Here is a 17826-nt window from a genome sequence, read left to right on the forward strand (position 1 = left end):
CACAGCCTGGAGCTGGGAGAAATCACATTGTATACATTGAAAATATATCTGATGAGAAAATTGTTCTTTTGCCAAGGATTGTGTTTTTACGTGCCTTTTCAAGTCTGGAAAGCTGGAAATGAGAACTTGTAAGTGATGCCTTTTTTATTTTTCTCTGGTTTATTTTTAAGCAAGGTCATTTGGAGAGCCTCTTTACTGTGTGCCTTCTACAAATCATTCTGTTTGTCCATCTGTGAGGATGTGACAAATGTCAACAGAACATTTGTCAGAATGTTCAGAAAAGCAGAGTAAGTGAAGAAAAGTGGGAAAGCAAAAATCCCTTAGAGGTTCCTTAAGTCAGGTTTCCTAGCAAAGGCAATACATTATGAAAATAATATTATATTTGGGAAAATTTCTGTAAGTTAAAACCTAAAAGAGTTCTGATGACATATAAATTCTCTTTTTAAACTGGAATTGATCAATAAATGGAATTATTTTTTCTGTTCTTGACGGGTCCAGAATGAAGTGTTCCTCACTGAAATAAGTTGAATATGGGCATGAAAGATTATTTTACACAGAGATGCATAACGTCATCCTAGTGTGCAAGGTGCTGAGAGACTGCTATCGGAAGCTGTGTTAATGAATTTTCTCATTTGTATTCCCACATTACCTTTCATCCAGCAAAAGGGACCTGTTCCAGTTTCAAGCAGGTGATGGAGGGTGCAGGATTGGAGTGTCTCAACTCGGTTAACATGCTTTTCACCTGTTTTAGGGAATACCTAAGGCTGATCGTTGTCTGTCTGAAGCTCAAATGGTAACAAAGACATTTTCACAAGGGAAAATATATCCAGATTTAATTTTGAAAGGTCAACAATTGTGGCAGATCAAGAAAATGAACTGACACTACATATGCTGACAACTCCTCTTTTCAAGACCCATCTGTCAGAATAGGCCAGGTAATTTGTGATGCTGAACTCAACCCCATCTGCCTTGAGGATTAAGGTGGGAAGGAGTGGAACAAACCCACAGCCATCCACACCCACCTTTTCATGCATGGACAATGGGTTTGGGCACCTGGCTCCCACCAGCCCTGTTTCATACACTCTGCAGAGGGTGATGATGACCTTTGCTTCAGCATGTGCATGGTAACTCTGAGACATTGCACAATGATGAACTCACTGTCTAGCCACTGTACAGCTCTTATGCATATATTTCAGTCTCAGAAATCCCAGACAGAACTATGAGCCCCCAGGGATGTAAATCACCATTTTCTCATTGAATCCTAGGGCTGATGAAGCTCAGGTTGGCTTCAAGCCTGTACAAGAACAATGCAGATATTTGAGCTATGGTTTTAAACAAATCTATAATATCTTCAGATTGTGGAGATTTCAGGTGTGGAAAAGGCATGAGCAAAAGAGCTGAACAGATAATGGATTTTTATATTTGTAAATATTTTTTGTGTTCTTATTTTTTGAAACCATTTCCCATATCTTAGCATGGAGTTCATCTTAAATGTTGAACTACTGGTATTTCAAGGTAGGCAATCCTTTTCCTATCTCATTTTGGTTTGGTAAATTAGGACACATCTTTTTATTTCATCTCCAAATCACAAATCTTGATTAAGTTTTCTCAGGGAGAAAAATATCCATCTCCACATTGGCATGATTCCAAGTGCAGCGCCCTTCAGCCTGCAGAAAAGAAGAAGCCAACAACTCCTTTCCATCTCAGAGCACTTTACCTTTACTCAACATGCTCAGTGCAATCTTATACTGACTAAAGATGGGTGAAAGTGGCTCATGTTGGTCTGCTTTGTTTGCTGTGAAACTGCTGTACTGCCAACAACTTGTTTTCCTAAACAGAATCTTTCTTTTTTTCCCTCGTGTCTGTGTATTTTTCATTTTAAGGAAATATTTTTTGTTTATTATTCAGAAGCCTCAGAACAGAATATAAAACTATAGTTTTACTTCCAAGAATGTCATCAATATATATGCTGTAATAAATTTTATCTTTCATGTTTCTCAAAGAAATAGCTCATACCGAGACCAAAGGAAAGAACTATTAGTGGAATTTCACTTGAAGTATTTTTTCACATAGAAGCAATGTGGGGGAAAAAACCAACGAAGATCAATACTCAGGATGTTGTCCCTTCCATCACAGCATCACTCGCCATGTCTGCCTGTGGGTGATATTTGCCTCATGATTATTAGGATCATGATTATTAGGATCACATGAGTTCTCCTTCAAAACTGTTCTGTATGAGCTAGAGCTGAGTGCTAGCATGGAAGTGAATGATGGTGGGAAAAGTATTAACAGGATTGAAAGTTACGGGTCAGAAAACTGTGATTCAGGGCCATCTTCTGCTTTACCCAAATAGGCACTACTGCTCTGCAGCTGGGGAAACCTGCATGGGAATTCTCTCCACCAGAAAATGGTCATTAGGAAAAAGTAAGAAGAAGTGAAGTTTTTAATCTCGGCTCATTTGAATAAGTTGTTCATGATGATTGTATTCAGCTACTATGGCTCTTTTCCTTCTATATTACCAGCCTTAGAAACATACTTGAAACATCTTAGCAGTTGCAAACCAAAGATTGTTCTTGCAAGACTTATTTTTTCTCATGAAAGTCGTCATGTGCTCCTAAAGAGGTGATTTTTCCTGGAACTGGGAAAACAGGTACTCAGGTTGATGCAGATCAGCAACATGCTCAACTGCTTTTGTTCAGGACTTGAATGCCTGCCCAGAGAACAGAGACCAGCAAGAACGAACATGTGGAAAGGGAAGAGGAGCCCAAGCCAGTGGACAGGCTGTGCTGCCCCACGCTCATAACATCAGCTGACTGTGACCTCCAGCCACTTGCCTGAATCAAGCTATGAGACTTTGGTTTTCACTGCATGTGATGGGCTGGCTGAGCAATTTGCTTAGTAATTTAAAGCAGGTATAACTAAGGCTTAAAGCTATGGGGAAAGAGAATTGGCCTTTGTGCTGTTTATAAGGTGTCACAGCCATCCATAGCTTTAAAATGATATTTTTTTTCTCATTCCTGGTGCTCAGCTCTAGACATTGTGCCTTCTACAGGTTGTGTGACACTCCAGAGTTCCTGGAGAGAGTAGGTTGGAACCAGCTGATCTTCAAGGTCCCCTTCCAACCCATACCATTCTATAATACATGTCCTGCCTTTAGTTAAAATTCACACTGTCACTATCCATTGCAAGATTTTATTTTCAACTTCAGTTATGCTCCTATGACTCTACATATATTGTAGAGTCAGGTTTGCATTATAGGTAGAAAAATTAATCAAAACCAATGTAATAATTTTAGAAAAAAACCAAAAAAAGATGAGCAGAAAATGTTGTTTGTTTATAGTAAAGGTATTTAAATGACAGGCATTTACTTGTGTCCTTCAAGGTAGAAACTGCAGGACTGGTTCATGATTTTCTTTTGTTGCTAGATAAAACTGATTAAATGGGCAAAATATGAGTATTTAAATTTAAAAGCTTCAGTAGAAACATTTGCCACATGTGAGAAAAGAAGATTGAGGTCTCAACCAGGAAGTTGGTCAATAATTTGTTGCAAGTCTTCTTTTATAAGATGAATTCATCCAGCCACAAAGGCCAGAAAATAAATTTAAAAAAAATGAAACAATATGCAGTGTTAGTAGGGCGTCTTTTTGTTGTTTTGGTTTTTTTTTTCCCCAACTAAAAAAAACCAGTGGCTCAGCCTTGGTTTGATTTCAGAATGGTTGTACGGTTCTGGTTATTAGGAAAAAAAAAAAGCAAGCAAGCATACAAGCTTGAAAACCTTTGGATAATAGTACTATTCACAGCATTTATTCTTGGGGTGCTCCCCATCCTGTGAACAGAACAAGATGGACATCCCTCAGAAGAAGAGGGTGGAAGCTTGCATTTAAATACAGAATTGCATCTGAGGACTGAATCATAGCTTGCAAACACAAATGTGCTGTGGCAAGCCATACATTTCAATTCTTGATTTCTTCATTACATGCAACTTGAAGAGTTAGTAAAAACCAAGTATGTTTTTACATATTGCCTGTCACCCTACTCAGTATCCATTTTTGTGGTGTATGTTGAATTCCTCTGGAAAATACAGCATTAGGAACAGTGCCAATTTCCCACCTCATTTTACATATATAATTTTCCATTAGTGCATTAATAGTGCATGCACAGATGACTCTGCTCCACTCATCTTCCTCTTTATTTTTTTTTCTCAGCTTGAAATTAGTAAATTTTAAAATATTCTTTCTTTCAGAGTAGGTTTATTATGTACTCATAAGACACATTAAAGCAGTTAAGCATTTTTTTAAAACGTTCCTTACACATACCTGAGCATAACTGTGAGTTTAATAACATTAGGTTTGGGCAGGAAGGACTAAATAACAGGAAATAATCTGTATTTCATGACTCCAGGTATCAAGCAAATAATATATACAGCTCAATTTCCCTACTGCACAGATGATATTTTTGTAGAAATAAGAAATTAGAAAATTAAAAATGTCCTTCGATTTTAATACGTTTTACTTATGTGAAATTTGATCATGCTGGATTGTTGTTTAGGAAGAGAGAAAAGAAAGATAAAAAGCTATAGTTTAAAGACAAGCAAGAAAAGCAAGCAAGCTATTCAGCATAGGAATACTTTGTCTCCTTAATGGATTTCTGTTGATTGTACAACTTCATCTGAAGAACATTAATGAAGGAGCAATGTGATACATATGTCTGGTGAGACTCAGGCAATGTAACAAATTACTTTATAGGTGACGTTTTGTGCCTTTTAAAGAATATTTTTTTGTTTGTTATTGCCTTAAGCTTGTTCAATGTGCTCTATTTACATTTGACTTACTTTTCTCATGTGTCTCCTATAATAGGAGTTCTTTCAAATAGAATGTAATAAAGATGCCAAAGCTTACAATAAAAGAGAGTTTAGGAACAAAGTTTCAATCCAAGGCAGACAGGTCCTCACTTTTTCCAGCACTGAATACCAGATGGTTCCTGCTTGTTTCAGGGTTTAGAAATCACAGGTAATTTTTCCTCTGCCACAGGGAAATTACAATTTTGTGCTTTATCTTAATAACCTGGTGGACTGGAAGAACAGTTTGACTATAAGCATTGGAAATGACGTAACTGGAGGGTGGCATCATTGTGACAAGACTGGACAACTGACCATCACTAAATTTAAGACATTTGAAAACAACTTTACTTTTGAATTTATTTATTTTTTCTGTTACCCCTTAAATCCAAGTCTTTCCAGCCACTTCCCATTGCTTTTTCAGTCCTCCTCCTGTTCCTTGCAATGGTGTACCCTGCAGAATGAGACAAAGTTCTGCCAGACATGCAGGGCTGGTGCCCGCCAGGTCTTCATCAGGCACAGCACAGGCTCCCCCTTTTCTCTGTGGGACTTGGAGGCTGAAATGAGGATGAATTCCTTGCAGCACTTCTCCCCAGAAAAACCATGCCAGAAACCTGTGTGTCATCCCTAATGTGAGAGAAAGGGTCTTCTCTTTCATGAAACTTTCCCAGCTTTGTTGCAGGAAGCATTATATAGTACAGCACCAGACAGAGCTCATTTCAGCAGCCTGTAATATATTTACACTCAAACATCTTGCCTGCAACCTTACACCTCTACTCCACTGAGCACATTTCCGCCTGCAGGAAGACTTGTGGAATTTTGTTTGCAGTTTGTTGGTGGGGAAATTGCACGAGAGTCAAACATTTCTCACTTCTTGGTTTGAGTAACACTGTTACCCTGCTGTCTGCTGTGAAGGGTTTTTAAGTGAAGTGTTTACCATTAGAGCCTCTCCATGAAAATTATTTACTTTTGACACTGATAGCTAGTAGGGAACATTTTTTTTGTGGGATATGGATTTGTAATTACACTGTTAGTTTAAAGATTAAAGCTTTTTTTTGATGGCTTACAGAGAGTGTGTTTTTGGTTTTGAAACTGTAGGAGATGTACTAGAAATCTGACCTATCATGTTGTCTCTGGCTCAGGAGAGGCAATGTGGAATGAATAATAATAAAAAAAAAGGGCAAAGAATTATTTTCTCTAAAAGCACTTTAATCTGAATCCATGGACAGATGGCCAAAGCAAAAATTGTTGTGTTATTTTTTTGAAAGCTTTGTGTGGCTGCCTGGAAGCTATTGTCCCTGCAGCAGGGCAGGCAGGGGGAGCTGAGCAAATTCTCCTGGTGAGCTTCTCTGAGAAGTCAGCCAGATCCAATCGGAGCCAAAGCACAATAACTTAAAAGCACAGCAAAAATACCTTCAACACATGCATGCATTTCCCTGCCACCCTGGACTTACCATTCCACAGCAGATGGAATATTGAGCCAAACACGGCCAGCGGTGGGAAGCAGCTGCCATTCCAGAGGCACAGCTCCACGGCTCCATGTGCAGCGTGTCCGTGGCACCTGGGCCAGGGCAAAGGCCAGAGCCATGGGGGCTGCTGGGCTGGGCTTTGGCACTCAGCTGAGGAGCACTGCTCAGAGTGTCTGCCTTGTGTTTGGCTGGCCCTGGCCATGACCAGAGAGATATTTGCCTGGAGTGCATATCAATGTGTGTAAAAGCCACATTAAGCTTTTATAAAAAGTTTTGACTCTAGCCTTGGGTCTTAGTATCCAAATGAAGACTGTGAATAAGGAAGGTCTTAGTGACAGTGGAAGAAAGATTTAAATATGCAACTCAATTAGGTCCTTCTAAATTTATTCTCTCTATGAAGTGTAATACTTTAATTATGCATTTTTTATATTTATTTGGTACATTATGACAAGATGAAGAGGTTGCAGATAACCTTAGGAAGACTGCTTAACGCTGTCTAGCGCAGGGTGGATATGCATTTTGAAACAACCAGTCTGAAAGTGATTGGCTTCTAAAAGTAAAAAAAATCAGCTGTTCTCAGAATCAAAGGACAAATATTAATTTCTATTTTAGTCCCTAACTGAAATAGCAAAGTGTAAGGAGTGTAAATGTAGTCTTTGAATTCAACAGTTGGAATTTTCCTTGTTTTTAGAAACCAGTGCAACTATGAAAAAATTAATTTCAGAATACCACAACTCAGACTGTCTCTAGCCACATTACAAGTGGGTTTAACACAGCCTGGCAGTGATGGGCTCTGCTGCAAGAGGCACCACTCCTGGCTCAGGTGAAGCACCTGCTGGCACAGCTGCCATGTGCTCATTGCTAACCCACAGCTAACCTGGCTGATAACTTTCATAATTAATTATTTTCCCAGCTATGGTGAAATGGTTCTGACAAATCAGAGAATCACAGAATATGCTGAGTTAGAAGGGACCCACAAAGATCACTGAGTCTAACTTGGCCCTGCACAAGACACCCCAGGAATCACACCATGTGCTTGAACTCTGGGGGCTTCATCAGGCTTGGTGCTGTGACCATTTCCCTGGGGAGCTGTTCCAGTGCTCAGCCACCCTCAGGGTGAAGAATCTTTTCCTAATATCCAACCTAAACCTCCCCTGACACAACCTCAGGCCATTCCCTCAGGTCCTGTCACTGGTCACCACAGAGAAGAGATCAGTGCCTGACCCTCCTCTTCCCCTCAGGAGGAAGTTGTAGATTTCCATGAGGGCTCCCCTCAGTCTCCTCCAGGCTGAACAGGACAAGCAACCTCAGCCACTCCTCACAAGGCTTTTCCTCTTGGCCCTTCACCATCCTCATGGCCCTCTTTGGATGCTCTCTAATAGCTTAATATTTTCTTATATTGCAGTGACAATGCCAGACCAAAATCTCTGACCAATTCTATTTTTCTGCAAACCCTACTCTTCAAAGTGACATAAAAAAATGGACTTCCTCTATTTTTGTACAAATGACTAAAGCAGGTGGGATTAAACTGTTGAGTAGACTTTAAGTATATCCATTTTTAATATTGTTTTTATTTTACAATGTCTTTCACAGTGAGCTGAGTGAAAAACGTATATGAAATGTGGTTTTTTGTTTAGATGTTCAGATAAATCAAAAAGCCATTTTCCTAGGATGCTGTCTCAGGGCAGAGAGAAATGTGGCAACTGAATTATAAGCCCTTAGTCATTTACAGTAAAGATGTTGATACAGCAGGAAATGTAATGCTGTGACCAATTTTATTGCAATATAAAGATTCTATTTTCCCTTTTAATTTTGTTTTTCTCCTTAACAGATTGTTATAAGCTTTAAATAGTGCATTTGAAGTAAGGCACAGTCACCTTTTGTTCTTGCTCTTCCAGAAAGAGTATTCCACAGGCACAATGAAAACTTGCTAATCAAAACAAGATTGTGAACTGAGAAAATAATCTTAAGACTGTCACAAGCATTGCCTAACTCAGTTCTGGTAAGTTTGCATCTAATTTACTGGCTTTTTCCAGCATGTACTGCACTAATGAAGGTACTACTTAGTAAAAAAATGCCCCAAAAGATAACAGAGAAAAGACAATGATAAACAAGTTTGTGTTTATAATATGGCACAAAGCAGAAAGGCAGAGTGTGTTCTGGGTGAACACACAGCAATATACTCTACAGATATTAGATCTACATAATATATTGACAACAGCAGATTGGAGTGATTACACATCCTGGGCTGCTTTTTACATATGTCCAGATCTACCAAGGAACTGAGCAGATTTTCTGTGCTTCAGGGGAAAATCTCATTTGGTTACTGGTGATCTAGTTTTGAGGTCTCCAGCACTGCCTTGACAGCAAATTTATAAAGAATTAATTCTGTAGGGTCTTTTTTGACAATAAAGCAGTTTACTACCATTATGCACAGTGCCTTTTCCTGTTGCAAACACAATCATAGGAAAAATACTACAAGAGATGACTGCCTCTGTTTTGGAAAAAAATTCAGATTGCCTTGATGTAGAAAGTCTTTGAAGTTCTTATGGCTGATCTCAAAACCCCTGCTATTTAATTCTGCAGCCTGAAAACCACTGCACACAGGCTGGACAGTAATTTCTTGAAGGATGAGATAATGCTGATATTGGGATAAAATGGAGAAAATTGTGGCTGTGCTGATGAAATCTGGGAAACCACAGCTCATACAAACTGTCTCTGCAGAGAACTGGGGATGTGCTGAGCCACTCACCAGGATGCTGGGCAGCCTGCCTGTTCTGCAGCTACTGTGGAAGTAGAGAGAGTTGAAAGTGCTCAGGGCTTCATGACCAGACTATTAATCAGTGAAAATGGGTGATGCAGAGAAACTCCATCTTTGCATATAATTAGCTGGCATTCAAGTTGCTGTCTCTGTGGGATTAGTTTTAGCCTCCACCGAGGCAGCTGAGCTGGGCATGGTAATTCAGCACAGTTGCATGTGCAGATAGGAGCTCTCAGATGCTGGCTTGAGTCTTGAAAGCAGTACAGCAGTGTTGGCTATAAATAATACAGCAGGGGATATGCAGGCAATGCTGTTTTCAATACTCATGTTAATCCATTACAAGTTTGCTTTGGTATCTCTCCCTGACACAGCTTTATGCTGCTTAGACTCGCCCTTCATGTGCAAGCAGTGGAACTCATTGGGGTTTTTCTGTTCTCAGGCAATGTGTGGCTCTAGAGCCACAGTTGTGTCTGGGAGGGGAAAGAACAGATGGGCTGAAAGTGAGCATGCCATGTTCAAAATTACAATTAAATTTTTATATTACTTCTTAAGGACTATAAATCCAAAGGAAAAAAATCCGCATTTTATTGTTTAGAGGATCATATAAAATGAAGATTGGGGCATGGTCTCGCTGAAAGACACTGGAAGGAGAGTGCTGACAATGAACAGCAGAGAGACACAGAGAACTCTGAAATACTGCAAACATTTTTTGTCATGATAGTACTGGACAGAGAATATCCAGTGTTGGGGTTACAGGCACAGTGCTCATTCAGACATTGTGTATGGACTGCCCAAGGAGCCCTGACTGTGCTTGGAGACCTGAACCCTTGAAGAATAAACTTCTAACTCCCATGGCAGGTGAGATGTGAGTGACTGAACACAGGGCTAATAAACACTAACATTGCGCCCCTGCAGTTGCAGTACAGTGATAAACTCTTGTTCTCAGATTCTGGATAAATTGCAAACAAGAAAGTCACAGTGATGCCAAAGGGGAGCATTTCTGTATACCTAAATTTTGTTGTCTTTTTTATGTTTTGTTGTTCCTGATTTGTGGCACTCAAAGTGGGATAAGTCACAAGTTGGTACATGCATACCTGTATGCCCACGCTTATTAGAGTAATTCCTTACAGTTGGTCAAAAATCCTCTGATTTCTATAAAAAGAACATGCAGTTGCATGTACTACTGTACATTTTTGCAGTGACATTATGATAAAATATAGCAATACTAAAAAGAAAGCAATGCCTTTGCCTGATTTATATTCAGTGAAAGAAGAGATAATGGTGACAACAGTCTGTATGAGGTAGGGTAAAACTTGAAAGAATATGACTAATGCAAATTTTTTTGATCAGGCACATCTATTTCACTAAAATTTTCAAATTATTTTTTTCCTTTCTCAGCCAAGTGTTACAAATCACTTATTTCTACTCAGAAGACACTTTGCAGTCAATAACCTCTGTGGGAAAATCTTGTCAGGGAGTTTGACACTTGAAGAAAAGGAAGGGTGGCAGTAGGTAGGTCTGTGGGTTTTCAGGCTGCCTAGAAACTTGCTGGTAGCAGGGGGATGCTCCACAGATGGGAAGAAATCCCACGGTTGTGTCCTGAGGCTTACAGGGTCAGTGACTCTGTGTAGGCCTCTTAATACATCTGCATAAGCTTTTACTTTTTCATATTAATGTTTTTGAAAGTGTTTCTGATCTGCATTTGCATTTGGATGCCAGATGATGATGCATTAAGTCTGCAAGCTGAACTGAGCACAAAAACATGCTCAAATGAAGCAGGGAAATACTGCTGTGTAAAAGCCACAGATAAAATTATATATGCAAAATTTACCTAGCAAGTTGCTGGAAAGGAGCCATCTCTTGAGTATTGCAGCAATGGGCTTAGCATTTAAGCAATACAGGAAAATGTGTGATTGACAAAGAATACAAAACAAAGTAATAGGACAGATCTTTAAAAGGACCTAAAATTTATCTAGCCCTGGGAATCAGTTATGTAATGGATTTTGTCTAAAACCAAGTCATTACTATATCTGATATATCTGGGAAAGAAAAAGCACCTTGAACAAGTGACTCACATTTTTTCTCAGATCATCTGAAACTTAAAGATCAGAAGTGTTCTATGCAGGCCTTCTGATGATATAATACATGTGATGTGCCACATTTGATTTGGCTGGAGCTGGCTGTCCTTAAAGAGCTATTTCTTAAGCGTGTGTTATCACTTCCAGTACACTGCATTGCTCTAAACATTAATGTGGGATGACTAGGGATTATGGTGTGCTAGAAATGGGATTTCCATTTCTACAGACACCAAATAGGACTTACCTGACAAGTCTGTTAACTGATTCTGCAAAGTTTTTGTTGATAATTGCAATAGGAGACACAGTTTTTGTCTTCTTCACAGAGAAAAATGGTAGTAGAATGGGCCTTTCTATTTTCAAAGAAAAAGTTTGAAATTATCTTTAATGTTTCATTCTGCAAAGTCTGATTTGGCAAGATGTAGCTTGAATGTCTTCAAACTTGAATATCAGAGACAGCAAGCACTTTTTGCCTTATGAGGGAACAAACTTCTCTAAGTATCAGTGAAATTGCAGGTTGTCAGCAAAATGTATGGAGTTGGGCTGCATCACGGATCTTGGCTCTGTAAAAGCACTCTTTCTTTCAATGCCTCTGGGTTCCAAATTCAAAGCAGGAGACATCAGGACATGGAAAAAGTGAAGCAGGTGTCATTTTTACATGTCCTTCCACTCATGACTCTGCACATTTTCTTGCACCATAAGGTTTGTACATTATTCTTTCTTTGGGCCTGAATCTCTCCCTTTTCTGTGTGAGATATTTCACTTGGTAAATGTAAGCTTGCTGGAACTAAAATGGATTTAAACTGCTGCAAAGTTCTAAGGGAATGACACTTTTTACTGTATAACTCTTTCAGCCTTACATAACAATCATCTGAAAGTCAAAGTTGTGTCCTTTCCCAAGGACATAGTTTCAAAGCTGTCACCTGTAATTGTTATGCAAGGAAAGGAACTAATCAAATAGATAGTGTTCATCATTTGATTTCATACTTGTTCTACAAGCTTAAGCACAGGAAATCTATGAGAGATTTATTTCATTGCTCACTCATATCTTTACTGCACAGCATAAAGATGAATGTCTACAAAGAGGTCTTTGAATTCTTTCTTTCAATTTCCTGCAAGAAAGGATACCGGAAAGGTTTGTAGCTCCCCTGAGATTTAATTTCTATATATACCCGAGGGTGACTTCTGATCAAAGATGACTTTTAAAAAGAAGGCTGGTGAAGATCCTTTAAATAAATGCAAACTTTCTTCCCCAGGGGCTGGCAAGGAGCAGGAGTAAGTCTATAAGAAGGAGCTGGACAGTATTATTGTTAGAGGTGCACTGAAAAAAAAATAGATTCAAAGTAACCTGTTTCCTAAATGGAAAGGGGTTTTGTTTTAACAATCCAATACAAAATTTAATAAAGCTTTGGGAAATGTCTCAAGTTGTAGATATTGCTGTGACCAACATGCTCAACTAACATGGTTGTAGCTGAAGTTTTTTCTGTGTTTCGGCGCAGTGGTGTTGCAAAGTTTCCATTGTTTTGTTTTTTAAGGGAACATCAGTGTCTGGGAACTGGAAGCTCCTCCTGATCTAAGCTTCCTGGGACCATGAATTCACCCATATGCTGAGTGGTTGTCTGATGTTATAATTTGCATGGGTATTTAATGCTGATGTAATAGAATTATTTTGAAATTCAGTGTCAGTACTATTCCCTTTCCTTCATGAGAAACCAATCCACTGCCACTTGGCTGGAGGTGGCCTGTGAGTTAATGAGAACACACACCTTGGTGTCTAACACACCTTGGTACTTTAGCATCTTTCCCTTAATAATAAAAAGTTTCTCCTTGATAATTACTGCTCCTGCTTTATTTCCTTGCAGCTTGAAGAGTACAGACACATATATTAAACTGTTTGTTGTAAGAAAATATTCACAAATGGATTTAATTTAAATACTGTTAAATATTCTTGATTCATAGGAGCAGAATCATTCAGACTTTAAGAAATACTGTAAAATCTAAGATATCCTGGAATTCCATATATTTGGCACATCTAGATTCCACTTGAGAAACAAAACACTGCATCAGCACGTCTTCAAATACTGTTTTCATTGAACTTTCTTGCGAAGAAGGCCCTTGGTAGTGACATTTAATTATTTAAATGAGTATTGAAGCAACATATTAAAAGTTGCAGGTGAGTCTTGAGCCTTGAGTTTTGCTTCTATTTGCTCTGTATATAACCCAATTTTCTTCTGCATAAGGCTGTTCAGAAATCACTAATTGATATCCTGGGTGTGACATTAAGCATTGCCAGATAGGATAGTGGACCTGGAAGCCGATTTCCTGATCATCTGTATAAATACTATGTCTCTCCTGGGGCCTATTCTGGAGTCAACCAGGCAGCTGCTTCCAGAGTGAAGCCCAGCATGGCTGCAGGGACCTTTCCTCTGTGCAAGATGAGTGGCACAGCACGAAGCTGGGCTCAGAGGCTCCCTGTGCAGCTGCCCAGCGCCACAACAGGTACCTTCCCACCTTTGCCTACGTGTCTTCAGCTGTCAGGACCCAAAAAGGTCTTTACTATTTTACTATGGAACCAGCATTTCTCCCTTGCAACATCAGCCTGTAAATGCCAGTGGCTACATCTCATCAGGGTCCCTCTCATCAGGGGATCTTCCTGCTGGTTTGAGGAAACCAGAACATTGATCTCCGTATACACGAAGATGTCCCAAAGATAGGAATGTTTTGCCTCTCTGGACCAAATTCCATCCAGGTCTTCTGAGCTGATAGGAGAGCTGGCTGTGAATGCCACACCTGTCTCATAGTCTTTATAGAGTCTAGATCTCTCTCTATGAGACAGACAAATGAAAATGAAAGCTATTTTTTTTCTTTCTCTTTCCTCCTCTACCTCCCCTCCCACCTTGTTTTGCAGCATTCTTTATGACAAGAAGGGGTGTAAAAGCCAAATGGTCTTCTTGAAGCTTTGTGCTGGTGGTGCTAACCCTAAAGGACTACAAATTTAACTGTACCTGAATCTCTTTTTAAAATTAAGTTTCTTATAACATAACGCAATATTGCAGCTGTTTTGGTATGTGCACCTGATGAAAACCTTTGGGTTATAGAGGGCTGCAGAGATGTGCAGAGCCTTCAGTTTAGAAGATAATTTAATGCATTTAGGAAGTCAACAGAGGAAGACTTCTGCTTCCACTGGAGCTAGGGAACATGAAATATATTCTTAAATCTACACTAGCTTTTAAAATAAGGAATGTGTCAAATTACAATGGAGTGCTGTTGAATTGTCTTGACATATCTTCCCTCTCAGGAGATTATCCCAAAGAATTGTTTAAATTATTTAACTGCAGCAAGGTGCCTATGAACAGATATCTTTAATTTTGCTGCTTCTTAACTACTGTCCCTGATTTTCCAAATATAAAAAAAAGACAATTTTACTGTCTTCCATTGTTTTTTTTAAAATACACTTATTACTTTAAAATCAAGTGAGAAAATTGAAATCCTCTCTTTTTAAATTCTCTCTTTTTTTCAGAACAATCATTTGAGTTTTCCACTAGAAGAACTGTTGGGAATAATAGTGTTAACTTCCATGACACTTCATCTCCAGAAGGAAGGTAAAGAAGTATTTTACTCTTGGATTATTTTGAATTTTACTAGAAAGATCTCAGTGTGAGGGATAGAAGGGTGGAGAACCACAGAGCTAGAGAAGATCAGTTTGTGGAGCAGTTTCAGTGGTGATGTGATCTCTACACAACTCAATAGTGGCCAATGTCACCTTTTCAATTCACCATACATGAATTTTTAGTGAGGTTTGGTTACAAAGTAATCTCCAACATGAGGGTAGCCATGCTCCTTGATCCAAAATCTCTGATTAAAATAATTTCAAGGATTCTATAAACTTCTTCAAATATACCCAAACACTGATGTTTCTCAATCTGTAGTAATTTCTTCTTTCCAGTCCCATAGAAAATAATCCCAGTGGGTTTCATATCAACATTTTTGTGATGTGAAGATGGAATCCACAGTGAATTTCTTTGCTTATTGTTGAACCACCTCCTCTACTTCAGTTTTTTTAGAATGCCTGAAATATTTTAAGTTTTTAACTTTCCTATGAATTTTCTGTGTTCACGGGCAATGTTTAACAAGAGAGGCATTGCTCAATATATGTAATAGACATATAGTCGCAGACATACTAAAATGATTAAACTATAAACACCTTTTGTATAGGCTAGAAACATGTGTTCTTCTGAAGTGTCAGTGTGATTTGCAGTATATTTATAATCCTTTCCTGATGTATCTTTTAAATTTTACTCCATATTTTGTGTTTATGAATTCAGTGTTTTTCCTTCTCATGTGATTTACATCATAAGTAACACAGCAGATATCAGCTTCTTTCTCTCAGATGATTTATTGAAGCTGTTAAGATAATTTTTTATTTTATGTCTCTTATCCAGAGAGCTTTCTATTTGGTGTTATCTTTTTTTCCCCCTTATATATTCTCTGTATAATATTTCACTTTAATGGAAATATTGAAGACTTTAAGATATAGGACATATCTCCCTAAGAATCTGTTAATCTCCTTTTGGTTGAAAACAGACTTTGAACTATTTTTTATTCTACCTTCTGTACAGCAATTTTATCTAGAACATATTTCTCCTGTTTGATTATGGAGGTGTTTTGTTGGTCACTGTCAAAAGCCATAATAAAGACAAGACATTTTCATGCTTCCTACTCATCCACTTAGCCAATAATTTTATCAAAGAAAGAAATTGTGTTGAGCTCTTTTTTTTTTGAAAATTAAATTATTCTTATTACCCTCTTGTGTTAACAAATGGATAGATTACTTAATAATTTATTCCAGTATTCTTTGAGGTACAGAAGTTAGGTTGAATAATATTTAATTTCTTAGATAGACCTTTTTCCTCTTTGAAAAGGATTTTCTCTTTGTCCTCTCACCATCCTTTGGGATCTCATTGTCTTCTAAACACATTCAGAAATCAGTGCTAAAATTTCTGAGACCGCTCTGGCTACTGCTGTGAGTACTCACAGGGGGACATTTTGTCAGGCCCTGCTGAGTTCATTATCTCTAACACTTAAATAATCTTCCATGCTCTAATTTATCTCCTTTCTCCCTGTTACCGATTCCACAATAATCTTGGTATGATTTACCGAGTGCCGGCACCAGGAGGTGCTTTGGTCTGAAACATTTGCAGTTCCCTGAGTGACTCCCCCCAAGCCCAAGTGTCCACCAGAGCTCCACATCTGTGTCAGTGACTGAAGCTCTAGGTTGGATCCGTGCCCTGCTCTCCTTTGCTGTCCTGGGAAGTGCAAGTTCCTCCCTGACACCCACAGGTGTCTGAGGCTTCAGGTCTCAACACAATACCTCCTTCAAATCTAATAGGTCTCATTTCTCAGAAGGGCGAGGAAGGTTTTTGTTTTCCTTTGAAGCTGAATAATGCAATTGCTGAGCTGGGACCCAGAGGAGAAGCCCCAGTGCCCACGCTCTCCACAGCTCTGCAGCCCCTGTCATTCCTGCATGAGGGCCCTGCCATGCCAGGGACACTCTGGGAGTGAGCAGCAGGGAGGCAGAAAGGGATGGCCAGGACAAGAAATGAGCCTGTGCTGCTCTAGTGGTGTGCAGGAAAAGGAAAGGTTAGCTCATGGTCTGCTCCAATCAGTCCTGCTTCATTTGAAGACGGAGAAGTTAAAATTTAGGAAAGTTCCTTGTGGTAGAAAACATTGGCAAATTTTATGAAAAAATCATTTTGCAAAGAAGAGTTACAGTGTAAAATAATGTTTTAAATAAAATAATTTTGTTATCCGGTAGCATGTAAGTACTCATTGTGTCATATTTGTCATGCCTTCTGGCATAACAAATTTAACATTTGCTGCAAGACACATTGACTGCTGTCACAGGAGGTAGCAAAATTGATATAAAAGAGGGACAGCATATGGCAAAAATATCACTTTGGGAAAGGACGTAATGCTGCAATTAATAATAAAAGAAGAAAATAATCTTTTTGCAAAGAGAAATCTAATACATTTAAAGTGCATCCCTGGAGCAGTTTGCTGTGGTTCCAAGCCTAGGTGAATTCTCTTAGGTGTAGTAATCTTTCAGTGGAATTTATTTTGTCTGGGCTATGCCAAGCAGGAACACATAGTAGATATCATGTAGAATATATAATATGGTATAGCCTTCTCCTCCCTCTGAAATCTTTTGGCCTCATGGACTTTTGTACCAAAGACTTTATTCCTTGAAAAAGAAAGCAGTATATATACTTAGGTTGGAATGTCAGAGTTCTTCCTTGCTTCTGCATCAGAGCAAATTTTTTTTTTTTTTTTTTATTTCCAGATGGGACTGGGTCTAAAGGCAAGTGTTGATTTCTCTGAATTCTGGATTGTCTATAAGTAGAGCTGAAATTGGGAGGTCTCTGAAAAATTACTTATTTTGACCAGGGAAGAGGAATAATTCCCAAGGTACAAGAATTCAATTAAAGTGTCTAAAACTTCTCTCTCTAAAAGACCAGGTGGCTGTTGCAGATCCACATAGAAAGTTATTCTGAAAGTTTTAACAAGTGAAAATACTAAACGAAGTCTTCTGAAGAGGTGTACATTTCCTATTTCTTCAGAGGATAAGGAGAGGTTATTTCAGCTCAGGATGAGAAGGACGTTGACCTGCTAGATCCTTGCAATTGT

The sequence above is a fragment of the Melospiza georgiana genome, chromosome 1, assembly GCF_028018845.1.
Source record: "Melospiza georgiana isolate bMelGeo1 chromosome 1, bMelGeo1.pri, whole genome shotgun sequence".
In the NCBI taxonomy this organism is placed as follows: Eukaryota; Metazoa; Chordata; class Aves; order Passeriformes; family Passerellidae; genus Melospiza; species Melospiza georgiana.